The following is a 14,956-nucleotide window of genomic DNA, read 5'->3' on the forward strand; positions in this document are numbered from 1 at the left end:
AGTTTGGAAATAATTTTATGTCAAGTTGAGAAACTAAAAGAATGTGTTAAACTTAATCAGAAGCAGTCAGAGTTTGAGGTTGTCATTGAGTGCATCCAAAAAGCATCATATTCTTGGTTATGATTATTTGGAATCACTGCAGGAAAAAAAATTATGTTTGAAATACTTGTTATCCAAGATTGGGTACAAAATTGGGCCATCAATTTTTAAGGTGCCAGTAACTAATTTTTAGCCAAAGTCCTTGGAGCATTATCTCAAATCTCCAAAGGGCTTATAAACCACTAAATGGGAATGGCACAAAAGAACTAATAATGGCATGGCTACATGAGTGCAGGGGCTGAGGCAGCTTGGAACCTCCACTAGGCTGGGGGGAGGGGCAGAATCAATACACCATATATTGGTTCCAAGTCAGAAGACCAATAAAGACAAGACAATTGGGTTTCAGTGACCTGCCCTGGGTCACATAGCTAGGAAGTGTCTGTGGCCAGATTTGAATCCAGGACCTCCTGTTTCCATACCTGGCTCTCAATCTACTCAACCACCTAGCTGCCCCCTTACCAATTCTGCTTTCCATCATGGTTGTCACAAAGTTCCGGTTGTTTAAAGTTTGTACCTGTCTAGCCACAGAACTCTCATTCATTAAGAGGTTAATATGCTGGTCTGGCATAGGATGGAAATTGAGTGGAGATCAAATAACTTTGCCAACCACAGTGGATTATTCACCATTCCTAAGCAGTCAGAAGTTGAAGACTAGGGCTCCTGGGATGAAGATCCACCCACAAGTATAAAGATTGAAGGAGGCAATGGAAATAGGACAGCACAAAAAAATACATTGGAACAATTAGAAACTGACTATTTTAAAGACATGGTACCAAACTATAAGGAAAACAAAAAATTATTATTAAAAAGAGAGAGCCCCTAAATTTTGGCATTCCAGATGGTACCACAGGTTTTTCTAGTGGATTAGCAACTACACAAGATAATCCTTTTATTCACCAATCTCCTGAATTGGGTGACTTGGATACCTGGCAAGAGAAGACAAATACATGGGAAGAAGAAAAAGATGCAACCTGGCAGGCAGAAGAAGGCCCGAGACAGCAGAAAATAGCTGACAGAGAAAAGAGAGCCACAGAACAACAAAGGAAGAAAATGGAAAAGGAAGCACGATTAATGAAGAAACAATAGAATAAAATTGGTGTGAAACTGTCATAACAGATGTTTGACATTTTCATTTGAAAGATTTTGAGTTCCACAATATGAGGATCATTTGTTACGGGGTTAAAGAGGATTTTTAGAATACAAACAAACTGCTTGATTTTGATGTGTGTTCATCAGGCCATCCAAGATTCCAGGATTCTCCTGTTGCTACTTGAACTGCTAGTAGATGGGACTTAAACAAAATGAAAAGACTTAAGAGACCATATTTTTCTTCAGTATCTTCCAAACATGAAAGAAAATTGATCACTGCAGAGAACTTAATTACAGATGAGATATAATAATAACTCTTCAGTTTTGTATTTCTAGCTTGGAAAAAATTGGGTGTAAATAATTTTCTGGTGGGAAACCTACTCTGCCATCTATCATGCTTTCTTTCAATATGTAAAAAAATGAATAAACCATTTTAAAGGAAAAAAAGGACTAACAATGAAACAGGCAGCCTATTTCCTTACAAAAGGATGATGTACTCAAGTTACTATAAGAGATACATTTTTAAACATGAAAAATGCCATGTCTTTATTTAAATTGTATTCAGAAGAAGGATTTTATTGTAGGAATAGAGGCATTCAAAGAAAAGCAAAGGCTCAAGAAGTAGGGAAAAGAAGAAAATTTTTCATTCCTTAGGTGAATGCAAACAGTGTTGATTTTCTTCACTTGATCTCAGATCCTGTAACTATAAGAAAATAAGTTTAAAAGCATTCATGAAGGAAATTATATAATGCTTAAAGGAAAGTGAGATAATGAAATAATAGGAATATTTAGTATATATGCATATTGTGGTATCATGCCTATGAAGACAGGATTGAATGTATATGCAATGAAAACAGAAGCAAAAATGAAAAACTGAAAGTGAACTATCTAGTACAGTCACGAGATTTGGTCTGAGCTTCTAGGATTTGGGTTAAGTCATTCAGCCAGCCATTCTGAGGTAATGGTCTGAGAAAGGAATGTAATAATGCCAGCCTTGCCAAATTACAAAGAGCCATTGTGATGCTATGTGAGGCACTTTGTTAATTAAATTGTTCTTTAGATTTGAGGTAATGGCATTTTCAAATGTTGGATTGTATCTGTTTAATTGGAAGACTTTTCTTCTTACTTGAGGTAATAGGATATAAAGTAGTTTATGTCCTGACCATGGAATAAAGTAGATACATATGTGCAGGTACAAAGGCTATGTAAGTATGTTTTACTGTTTGTTTCTTTTAGAAGTAGAGATGAGACCTGAAATGAAGGCAACTTCAACAGAAGTGAGCCTATCTGTGGAAGAAATAGGCCAACAAAGATTTATGAATGATGGTACCAATTACTTAGCTTGGGGAGAATTTGGTGTTGAATCTCAAAATTTATCCCTTAGTAAACATCAAAGAATACACACTGATGAAAAATCTAGTGAATGTAATCAGGGCAGAAAGACTTTTATGTACAGGGCCAATCTTGCTGTACATCAGAGAATCCATACTGAGGAGAAACATTATGAATACAAGCAATGCGGAAAAACATTCAGACTGAGATTCAATCTTTCTGTACATCAGAGAATCCACACTGGGGAGAAACCTTATGAATGCAATCTGTGTGGAAAGGCATTCAGTCAGAGGTCCTGTCTTGCTGTACATCAGAGAATGCACACTGGGGAGAAACCTTATGAATGCAATCTATGTGGAAAGTCATTCAATCAGAAGTCCTGTCTTGCTGTACATCAGAGAATCCACACTGGGGAGAAACCTTATGAATGCATTCAGTGTGGAAAGACATTCAATCACAGGTCCAATCTTGCTGTACATCAGAGAATCCACACTGGGGAGAAACCTTATGAATGCAATCAGTGTGGAAAGACATTCAGACTGAGATGCGATCTTGTTGTACATCAGAGAATCCACACTGGGGAGAAACCTTATGAATGCAAGCAATGTGGAAAGTCATTCAGTCAGAGGTCCTGTCTTGCTGTACATCAGAGAATCCACACTGGGGAGAAACCTTATGAATGCAATCAGTGTGGAAAGTCATTCAATCGGAGGTCCTGTCTTGCTGTACATCAGAGAATCCACACTGGGGAGAAACCTTATGAATGCAATCAGTGTGGAAAGACATTCAATCGGAGGTCCTGTCTTGCTGTACATCAGAGAATCCACACTGGGGAAAAACCTCATGAATGCAATCTGTGTGGAAAGACATTCAATCAGAGGTCCAATCTTGCTGTACATCAGAGAATCCACACTAGGGAGAAACCTTATGAATGCAAGCAATGTGGAAAGACATTCAATCACAGGTCCAATCTTGCTGTACATCAGAGAATCCACACTGGGGAGAAACCTTATGAATGCAATCTGTGTGGAAAGTCATTCAATCAGAGGTCCTGTCTTGCTGTACACCAGAGAATCCACACTGGGGAGAAACCTTATGAATGCAATCAGTGTGGAAAGACATTCAATCAGAGGTCCAATCTTGCTGTACATCAGAGAATCCACACTGGGGAGAAACCTCATGAATGCAATCAGTGTGGAAAGACATTCATGAATAGCTCCAATCTTGCTGTACATCAGAGAATCCACACTAGGGAGAAACCTTATGAATGCAATCATTGTGGAAAGACATTTAGGGACATTGCTGAACATCACAGAATCCACAGTGGTGTGGTGAAAGTTTGTCACACCAATGCAAAACTCCAAACTAAAAGGTTTATTGAGAAGAGGCCAAACTCCAATTGAAGCTGAACCCTGGTTTGGATCAGGACCAGAGACCCAAAGCCTTAGGAGATAAACTTTTTTTTATAGAATCTGATGCCATTCTGTCCCAAAAGACAGTCTCATCAAAGAATTATTTCACATGGACAGATTGTGCAAGTGATGATGATATCCTGTCCTAAAAGACAGACTCAATACAGAATTTTCATACAGACAGATCACACAAGCTCTGAAGAAGCCAGAAAGTATTAAAAAATACTATGGGTGGTAACTGTGTGTCTATTATTATTACTGACCTTTTCATTAAATTGTTATGATTTAATGTTTTTTCCACTAACAACTAAGAGTCAGCATTTAGATGGATGAATGTATGACTGACATTTGCACCAGAGATAAGTTTGGACCTAAGGTTAGCCCTCTACTTCCTGTCTCATGAACTTATGACAGGGTTTGTTGGACTGTTTTAGAACTTTTGATTTCCAGGCTTAAGGTGAAAAAGCTTGTCAGAAAGATTTGATACCATCCTTAAACTATATTTTCTTAGCCAATGTTTATTATTTGTTTGAAGCAAACTATATTGTCTGTGTTGTAATCATAAAAGCTAATACTATTGTAATCACAAGAGGGCATTAGGGGATGTCACACACAAGAGACAGTCAATATGGAATGACGTTCGGTCAGAGCAATCGTCTTAGTATTTTATAATTAGAATTTTGTTCCCCAGAACTCTCTTTCCCAGTTTCCCATATTCCTTCTCACATTATGTGCTTACATAGGGAGGATTAATTTTTTTTGTAGCTCCACCCTCCTGCTCTTTTCCCAGGAATGGGGTTTGTGGAGATTGGGTGAGTGCCAGGCAGGAGAATTTCACTCCTGTGGCCTTTACTGAAGCTTTTACTTTTGTTCTTTATTTCTTCTGTTTCAAATGATTATTAATAAACTTTATAAAATATATTACTTTAAGTTATTGGATATCAATTTAAATCTAACACTGTATATTAGAAAATCCACATGAGAAACCTTATGAATGTAAACAATATCAAAAGACATTCAGAGTGCCCATCTTGCTTTACATCAGAGATCCATGACAGTGAGGAACTTTATGAATATAATCAGTGTTAAAAGACATTGGGGGCAGCTGGGTAGCTCAGTGGAGTTAGAGTCAGGCCTAGAGACAGGAGGTCCTAGGTTCAAACCCGGCCTCAGCCACTTCCCAGCTGTGTGACCCTGGGCAAGTCACTTGACCCCCATTGCCCACCCTTACCAATCTTCCACCTATGAGACAATACACCGAAGTACAAGGGTTTAAAAAAAAAGACATTCATAGTCTGCTCCAGGCCTGTTGTACCTCAGAGAATCAACACTGGGGAAAACTTTATGAATACAAGCAATGTGGAAAGGCATTCACATGGAACTCCAGTCTTGCTCTCCATCAGAGGAACCACAGACTTTCACATAGAGCTCTCATCTTGCTCAGAATCAGACAATTCACTTGAGTATGTCATAAACTGTACTAAGATTAGATCCAAATGTCTATATATCTTAGACCTAAAGTGTGATGCCATAAGCAAATTAAAGTGGGAATATAGAATAGTTTTACTTTTTAGATCGATTTATTGATAAGGAAAGAATTTATGAGCAAATAAGAAATAGATAACATAATGAATTATATCATAACAGTATTTTTATTGTATTTAATTCATAACTGGACAAACAAAATCAATGCAAAAAGGTTAAAAAGGGTAACAAGTCATCATTTGTTTTAATACACTATGTCCAATTAAATACTTTACTTTTTTAAACATTCTAACAATACTCTAAAATACCTTAATTCATCATTTCATGGCATCTAGATCTAAAGAGGAGTTAATTTAGTAAAGGTGTTGTGGTATAGAAATCACTTTTAATTAGCATAATTTCATATATAGTATTTTCCCCCCAATCCCCATGAAGGAAAAATTAAAAGATAACAAAAGATATTGTGGAACTAAAATGCTTGACATTCAAATGACTTCAATTATCTTACATAGAAAATCACCATGCATCTATCAGCTTGACACCCTGAACTTATACTCAGAGGCCAGTGTAACTTAATCACTTACATATCATATTTTGAGCATATTTTACATTAAGGTCTTTGCTACAATTACAGGGTGAAATATAATTATCTTAATAGGAAAACATATGTGAATTTAAGTGATAATGTGTTAGAATGTATTTTAAGACGGTCCCATCCAATCTAGATTCAGTTATAAATGGTACCCTACAGAATATTTTCTTAATAAACATTTTCTGCCAGCTACTCAAATGACAAGAACCTCTACTTTCAGTTAGTCTGGCTTCCCAGGTTTTATGACAATCTTCCTGCTCTGAAATCCTGAGGATGAGGAAAGAGGCAGGTGTTGAAGAAATGGGGAAAGTGGAGCCCCATAGAGGAGCATGATGGTGGGTAGTGGCCCAATGAGAATTCAAGCCCTGAGGAAGAATTTAGAGGCCTGAGGAAGAAGCAGGTCTGGGACTCTGAAAGAAAATAAAGAAAGAAACTCAGAAAGAGTTTTAGGGACCAGGAGAAAATTTTCAGAAAGAGATGTGAAAAAGACTAAATCCATGAGGTCAAGGTGAACATGGAGAACATATTCCAAGCAGTGGAGAGAGCTAAGGGAAAGGCAGAATTAGAAGATGGAGGATCTAAACCAAGAATCAGCCAGGAGGTCAGTATCACAGTGTTAGACAGAGTAGAGTAGAGTTTTTGTGGGAGAAACACCCAAGTTTGTAGCAGGATCTTGGCCCAATAATGGGAGACTGAAACTCTGGTTCAGTCAAAAAGAAAAGAATTTTACTTGAAAAAGAAGTAATTTATGGATGTTACAATAACTGGTAGAATAGTCTGGGGGCTGATCAGGTAGCCTTAGGGCTGATGGACAAGCCTAGGGGATAGTAGAGTAATCTTTTAGGAATTGATAATATGGAGTAGAGTGCTAGCTTCATGTATGGAGTAGCAGCCCTAGATACAGAATAGCAGCTTCCCAGCTCTGTGGATGAGGGTAGGCATGTTTGTTAGGGTTAAGAAGCTTGTCATCTCCCATTCCAGAGAAAACTTTACTTTCCCTGAAAACTCTGGAAGGTAGCAATGGCCAAATTCAGATGGAGGTGTGTTTTGGGGTTTGATGTTGTAGGGAATAAGGAGTATGCAGAAATTTGCTGGACACCTCTGGAATTCCAGATTCTCCAAGGTGCATGTCCCTTTTTCCCTATTGTCCACCTTGTCATCATTGGTCAGTGTGGGAGAAGAAGTCTCCCTGCCCTTCTGAAATGAGAATATGGCAGAGGGGTGACAAAGGAATGTTACATTAGAGGAGAACTATAAGTCATGAATTATATCTTACAATTCTAAGAATAATGAGTATTTTAGTTCTCATGTTCAGTACAATTAGGCACAAAGCTGATGCCTAGTATAAAATATTAAAAATCCAGTACATAGAATGGGTAATTGATCAATCTTCATTTCATGTTTGACTAATTCATAAATTACAGGTTTTGCAGTTGATGTTTAACAAGTGCTAACTAGTGAGAACTGCCAGATTTCAGAGTCCGAGGGTCCCTTTCCTATTAACTCTCAGTGCCTGCTATCAGCACACATCAAAGTAAGCAGAAAAAGTCTGGAAGGGGATTGAGAAATTTCCTGTGATGAAGGGCAGAGCTTGACAAGTAGAAGCAGGCAGAATCTTGAGGTCCTGACCCAGGGTACCATTGGAGGAAAGGGCCCATCCTGGGGCTTCAGGGACTGGGCAGAATGAGGGTCTTAGGTGTGGGAACACCCACCCAGATTGGGCTTGTTATAAGTAGGACCCTTAGGAGGTGAGATCACTCTGTCTTTTGGAAACCAACTCTTCAGGTGCAGTTCCCAGGTAGCTGTAGGCCAGGAACCCAGAAGGCACCAGACACCTGCTGGCTCCCCTCTCCTTTGGGCTTCATTCCCTACTTCTCACCTCATGGTGAGCATCTTCTGTGACTATCAGGAACATGGCTTTCCTAGAACTAGCTACTGGCTATCCACACTCACATTCACATTTCAAATGCCAGAGGGCACCATCCCCAATTTTACCACTGAGTCACACTTTCCCTTCACACATCCTCTCTACCAGCTCAGATGTCCTATATCTCTACAATCAGCTCTTGGTTAGAGGCTTGTTATACTGCCTTCATCACAGGCCACTTGTGAATTCCTAATTAATGAAATTATGAAATGGGGATGGGCCTGCCTCATTCTTTGAGGACTCATTAGGAAGGATCAGGATTGGTATTCAGAAGATGGCAGCAATCATTTTAATAAGACCCAGAGACAAGAAGGGAAAAGTGGAAAGGGATATGGATGTAGAGGTGTGCCTCTTAGATGGGAGAATGTGATAGTGAAGGGAGTCTGAATGGAGAAATGGTGAGGAAGGCGCAAGCAAAGAGTATCCCTCACAGAACCATAGACTGGAGTTAGAATTACTAAGAAGCTTAGACCCCCAAGGAGATGAGAGAGGGCTGTGGGCAGGAGTTTGGTTCTCATTTGTATACTTTTTTTTAGTGGGCAGGGAGAGGGGAAGGAAACAGACCGGGTCATCTCTGTGCCACCTTGGGATGGCATCCAAATCATCTTCAATTTACTGGTAAAACCTCAAAGTCATCATCCACAAGCCATGAAGCTCTTTTGGGGCTCTCCTGGTCTGGAGCTGATGATTCCTGACTGGTTGGGATCTGGGATTTATAGGTCATCGAGTATGCTCCTGGCCCCTGTGAGAAGCCACTGAATGGTTTTCAGATTACTGGCTACTGCACATGCATCTCTTCAAACAAGATGAAGCAATTTCTGGTGCTTCTTGAATCTCAGCCTGAGCCTGGAATTCTGCTAAATGAAAAAAGCACCCCCAGCACCCCTGGGAAACACTGACTGGCTTTGGAAAGGAGCTTTGTTCAAAGCTTTGTTTGAGGTTCCTCCCGAAGTCAGCCTCCAATCAGCAGCCCAAAGAGCAGCACCTCTGGATGGATGAGCCTTCAAAGCTGAGTTGGTGAATGAGCTCTTTGGGAGAGAAGCAGACCCATGGAGACAGCTCCCATTGTTAGGTGGTGTTGAGGTTGGGTTCAGTTTCATATTGGTAGGAATTAACCCTAAATTTTCCTCGTGGTAACATCCAGGCACTCACTCTTCTGAGTTTTCCTCTTTAGGGACCAAGCAAACAAGGTCAAATATGACTGACCACCCACTTCCCATGCTGGATTCTTCCAAGAGAGTTAAAAACAAACAAACCAGAACCCACCAGACAGCCCTATTCAGTGGGTCTCACATTCCCTCAACTGCCTCTGACCAATGGGAATGCTAGTATTCCTGACTCCAAATATCCTGGACCATTTCTCACCCTGAGTTTCCTCCTCTGGCTTCTGTTCCTGCTTCCATCATCTTGTTGTTCAGATAAGTTCAGTGGTGGGCTCCCTGTGCCTCCCCTCACCCTAACCTCCCAGTAATTGCTGTGGGAAAGCACATCTGTCTTACACGAGCCTGAATGATGGAAGAGATATGTAGAAAACCAGTCCAGGCACCCTGAGGCTACAGGGCCAGATGGCAGACAGAATCCCAGTTTTCCTAGGAGCTGTCTGCTGCCCCTACCTCCAAGTGTAGGGCTGGGCCTTTCCCTCAGGCTGCTGCCCAAGCTTTATCTTGGCAGTCTGGAGGAGGGGGAGAGTGGGGGTCCCAAGGAGAGTGAGGGAGAGAAGGAGCGGCTGGATGGAGGGAGGAGAAGGGTAATCTACACCTTGGGGTGGGGTTTATAGGTTTGGGAGGAGTCTAGGTGAGAGAGGGGGTCATTCCAGACCCTGAGAGATTCCACATGAAGGATGTCAGAGTTGTGGGAGGAGAGGCAGGCAGGGCGTTGAGGTCCTGGCCCAAAATGTGACTGGAGCCTTCCCTAGAGTAGAGAACTCTGCCTGTGCAGGTCCTGGGTAGGCCTGAGCTAGGGCCTCCTCCAAGCTCCAGCCTCCTGCTGGCCCTCCTTGCCATGGGGCCTGTTGAGCCCCTCAAAAAGAAGCCCCAAAAGTTCCCAGGTTCAACATCAGAAAATCTCCTTAAGCCCCTAGAAAAGAGAGGAGAGGAACAGAGATTTCTGACCAGAGTTCCCCTAGAGCTTAAGATCAAAGGACTGTCATTCAGGCAAGCTTAGGGTGCCCCAAATTGGTTGGTCCTGATTCAAGCCCTAGAAAGTTGGGAAAAGGGAAAGACAGAGGCATCAATGAGGGGATCCTTTTGGAGGTACTGACACATGTCCCACCTCAGGGTGAGTGTCCTCCAGGGCCCCCAGGAGTACACCTTCCCCCCATACTGGATTCCTGGCTGAGATCCCAAACCTTCCTCTTTTCCAGTTTCCTGACCCCTTCCACCAATGTCACCCTCCCCAGACTGACCCTTTCTCAAACTCTAGTCCTTACCCATAGGGACCCAGGAGTCTCCTTTCTGCCTCCCCTCAGGACCCAGGCTGTGGGCTCCCTGACTCGTTTCCCTTTAGAGATTCCAATCCAACCCTAATCCTAACCTTAACCCTAACCCTCTACAAGAGCATCCCAGACATCCTCCCCATCTCCTAGGGAGACTTCAGCATCCAGTCATCCTGTTTACCCAGGCTCAGCCACCTCCCTAAGATCCATGCTGGGGAAGGAGGCAAAGCCTCCATTTTCTTGGCAGGAGACAAGACCAGATAAGATGGACTAGGAAGCTTCTCCCTCCTTCCTGTTGCACCATTTCTGTACCCAAATCCAAGGCAGGAGGAACAGCACTTCCAGGCTCTCTTCTCTGGGTTTGCAAATGATTCTGCCTTTGGGCAGCTTAGACTCCAACAGCACCCCAGGTGCCACCTCCCATGTTGGATTTCTCCCTGCTCACAAGTGAGTGCCAAGGACAACCATTTACTTTTTTCTTGTCTAGGAATCCTGTCTTTGCTCTCCCTCTGTTTTCCTCTCTCTCTCTCTCTCTCTCACACACACACACACACACACAAACACACAGACAGACACATGTACACACACATACAGAGATGTACACACACATACAGAGACATACACATATACAGACACACAGAGATACAGACAGATGTACCACCTCTTCCTGTTTCTTTTGACCAAGCTGTTGCCACTTGAGTCTTGTCTTGCCAGGCCTGGAGCAGAACCTGAGGGTGTCCCCAGCTCTGTGCTCTCCTCAGAGAAGAGATTGTCTCTTTGGTGCTGCTCATTTTTTTCTGCCTCAAGTCATTCAACACTTCCCAGGTCTCTTGGGCTCCTTCCTCTTTCCTACTAATTAGGCCAAGCCAGTGAGTCTGAAGGAACACCCTAGTCTGTGCTGGGCACTGCTCAGTACAAAGAAAAGGAAAACCATTGGCTGCCCTCCAGGCCCCTGCCTCTGCCCAACACACACAGTCTGACCAAGGAAACCCATCAGTAGGCGTGTCCAAACAAGCTCTGTATGGCTTTCGTGGAAGGAGGTATTCTGGGAGGGAAGGCTGTAAGGGTTCTGGGAACTACAGAAATTCTTGGTTCCTGAGGGGACGATTTAGCTGAGATTCAAAGGAAGCTCAGAGGCCTGAAGGAGGAGGGAGAACATTCCCTGCAGGGAGACAGGCAACCCCTGTAACAGCCCAGAATCAGACTAAGGAAGGTCTTGGCCAAGGATCAGCCATGAGGCCAGTGTCCCTTTGTCAGAGGAGGAGGGGGAGGTATAAGGAGAGAGGGACTGGCCAGTGTTATAAGGATTTGAGCATATGAGCAGGATCTGCTGAAAAGAGCAGAGGCAGGAAAGGTTCTGGAATTCTGCAGAAGTGACTGAGCTGTCTTCTAACAGACAGGTGAGCCTTGAGTCTTGTCTTATCTCCTGTGGTGGACCTTGTGAGTTTGGCTATTCTCTCCTGTAACTTTCCTTCTGCTACATCTTATCATCAACCTGTTCCTGTGGTTATCCTGTTTCTATTGGCTGAGAGACACATCAACAGAGTTGCTTGAATCATCTAAGGCATCTGTCAGTGAGAACCTCTCCCCAAGCCCTGTTCCTGCTTAACTTCCAACCTAAATACTTCTACCATCCAAGGGGGCAGGGCTTGAGTTAGTGGGGTTTATATATATTAGGGACTGGGACTGGGACTTCAGGTAGAAAGGTACAGAACAGTGTAGCAAATTCCCTTCCCTACTATCCCTCACCTTAATAAACCAAATCATCCCTGTGTTGATTACTTGGACTGCATTTATTATCCTGTCAGCCATATCCTGTTGGCCTTCCCAAACCTTGTGTATCTTCTGATGCTGGCTCTGAGTAACCATTCCTTGAAACTACCAACATCCCATTACTACCCTGGTATTCTCAGCTACCTATTTCATTTGGCTGAGTCAGAAAGATCAAAGCTTGATTGGTTTGGGCAAGGCTAGAAGGGATTTTTAATAAAAACTGGGTGTCAGTGAGTTAATTGGCAGTCGGCAGTCTTGGAATTTTACTGTGTGTCAAATACAAGCAGGCAGCAGAGTTCTAAGCAGCTTGGTATTGTAACAGTGAGCTGTCCAAGTGCTGAAAGTCCACAGTGTGCTGATTGACAGCTGGCTGTTAAAGGGTACCACTTCTGTTCACTCCCTAGTGCTGAACCAAGTAACATTTTTGTTTGAAGTTTGTTTTTTTTTTTCAAAGTGGCAGCTAATTTCACTCAACCAATTTTACATACAATACTGTTTCCTCATTATTCCTGTATGGTTGTCAACATGATACAGGGAATAATGGAGATGTTTTATAATGGATTACTATGAATACCATATCTGATATTTACTGTGTTTCCAGAATACTACTATACATTATTGGGTTGTGACTTTTTGAAACCGTTTATGAAACTATACAAAATGTTTGCTCTTATTTGCTGATTATGTTTATGGGTTTGGCTATTGTTATTGTGACTTTGTATGAGATCAAAGGTGTTGTTAATTAGATATGTAGAGACTTAGAGTTAAAGCAAATAATGGTGTTGATGCAGGCAAAGATAGATCTAATGGAAAATCTTTTTCATTAAAATCTTGTCAATGGTAAAATTAATGGTTGTGATTTATGAATGTGAATATGGTTGGTGGCGAAAATGGAGAGTGAAGTGATGTGAAAGCTAAAGTTCCAAATAGACTGGAAAAGGAAACAGAGGCATTAAACAAAAATCCTGCTACCTTGTTTCCATTAAGGGATATACCATTTATTTCACCTGATGGGGTATTGCATCTAAAATCTCACAATTTTCTGCAGTGGATTTGGATGCAATAAAGCGTAGGACACCTAGATTTTTTGATCCACATAAGGTCATCAGCAAATTTAAGAAAGCTGTTAGAATATATGATCCTGACTATGTACATTTCTTTCTATTGATGGGGGAATTACTTACAAAACATGAAAGACAGCAATTCATAGAAGAGACTCGAAACAATTTTCCATTGACCCCATGGCCAGAGCACTATGAGTAGCTAGATCTGAACTAATTACAGGAATTTAAAGCAGGCTAGGGAATCAATCATTGAGGTTATGGAGAGAAATTTGTGAAGGCCAGATGCATGGTCAAGATTTAAAAAGATGAAAGAAAATATAGATGGGACCCCAGCTAGTTTTTTAGATCTATTAATAGAAGCTTCAGAATTACAACTGAGTTTGGATGTGCTTGCAGAGGAAACTATTGCACACATCAAATGGTTATTTGTTAATAATGCATGTGCTCTTGTAAAGAAATTTTTCAAAGCTAATTGTTCAGACTGGGAATTAATGGGTCTGGAAGAACTTAAACAAAAGACTTCTTATGTTTATGCTGCAGATAAAGATAAAAGTAATGAGGATAAGGATACTATCATTGAAGATTTAAGGAGACAATTGCAAGAGGCCAATGGAAGAGCAAAAGATAGTGAAATAAGAGGTGAAAGCAGTTACAGCATCAAGATTGGTGCAACCTAGGAATCAGTATATGCCTAAGGAAAGGAGATCTAGAGCTCAGAGATGTTATCTCTGCAATAGAATTGGCCATTTTGTGAGAGAATGTCAGTTTAGGGGATAATTCTGAAGACAACTAAATAGGATTAATGGGTATAATAGAACATACAATAATGGATGGAATAATAATAGCAATAATTATCAAAGGCAGAGTAATGTAAATAGTTGTCCTAATGCTTGTTGTCAAGGAGCTCAAGCACCCGATCTTAATACAGTGCAAGAGTGGGTAAGATCAGGAGAAAGACCAAAATATAGTCAAGTAGTTAGTGGCCAGAAGGATGATCAGAACAAAGGGACATGTTCATTATGAAGGTGTACCTGGAGTTCTCAAGTGTTTGGTGAATCAATGAGAAAAGGATTTGAAGTTAATGGTATTGAATTGAGGATAAAGTTAATGAATCTGTAAATAATGTGATTGAAACAAATGAAAATGTATTTGGTGTTAATGAATGTGTAGAAAAAGAAAATTGTGATGTAAAAATAGTTGAAAATTCTTAAGACTTGTATTTAAGTGAAAAAAAAAGGCTTCTGGGATCCAATGGTGATGAAATATGCCTAAGACAGAGAATGTCCTGCAATGGTTAGAGAGTTGATTCCAGGGCTCAACTTGAATCTAGGCTGCTAATCCTTGAGTGAGACAATGATGGCATCTAGGCTGCTAATCCTTGAGTGAGACAATGATGGCATGAGCCAGTCACAGCTTTGGCTTGTACGTGAAGCCACTCACTGTGTGTCCCTTGGGACGCGAGGAAATGCTTTCCTTGTCTGCCTTCTCTTTTGTGACAAATTCTCATAATCAGCACATAATACAAATTGAATAAAAATGAAAGTTTCCATTTCCCCAGTTAGAGTTATTGATAAATGGCTTGTATCTGCAGCCTTGATTTGCCATGATTAAAGTTTGGCTTTTGAGTTTGGAAAAATAACCCAAAGCTTTCTAGATTTCCAGGATCTGGGGTGAAGAAATACCTCTTTGACATATTGTTACTCAGGTGGTTATAGCTGCTATGTTATTCTTTAACAGAAACATCACATG

The 14,956-nt window shown here is 41.2% G+C and overlaps 2 pseudogenes; both read left to right on the forward strand.

Annotated features, from left to right (window-relative positions):
- The first annotated feature begins 495 nt into the window (after positions 1-495).
- On the forward strand, positions 496-1,323 carry LOC123239742 (annotated as a pseudogene).
- Positions 1,324-2,775: 1,452 nt separating this feature from the next.
- On the forward strand, positions 2,776-3,777 carry LOC123242756 (annotated as a pseudogene).
- The last annotated feature ends 11,179 nt before the right edge of the window (positions 3,778-14,956 follow it).

Source organism: Gracilinanus agilis, chromosome 3, assembly GCF_016433145.1.
Source record: "Gracilinanus agilis isolate LMUSP501 chromosome 3, AgileGrace, whole genome shotgun sequence".
NCBI classification, from domain to species: domain Eukaryota; kingdom Metazoa; phylum Chordata; class Mammalia; order Didelphimorphia; family Didelphidae; genus Gracilinanus; species Gracilinanus agilis.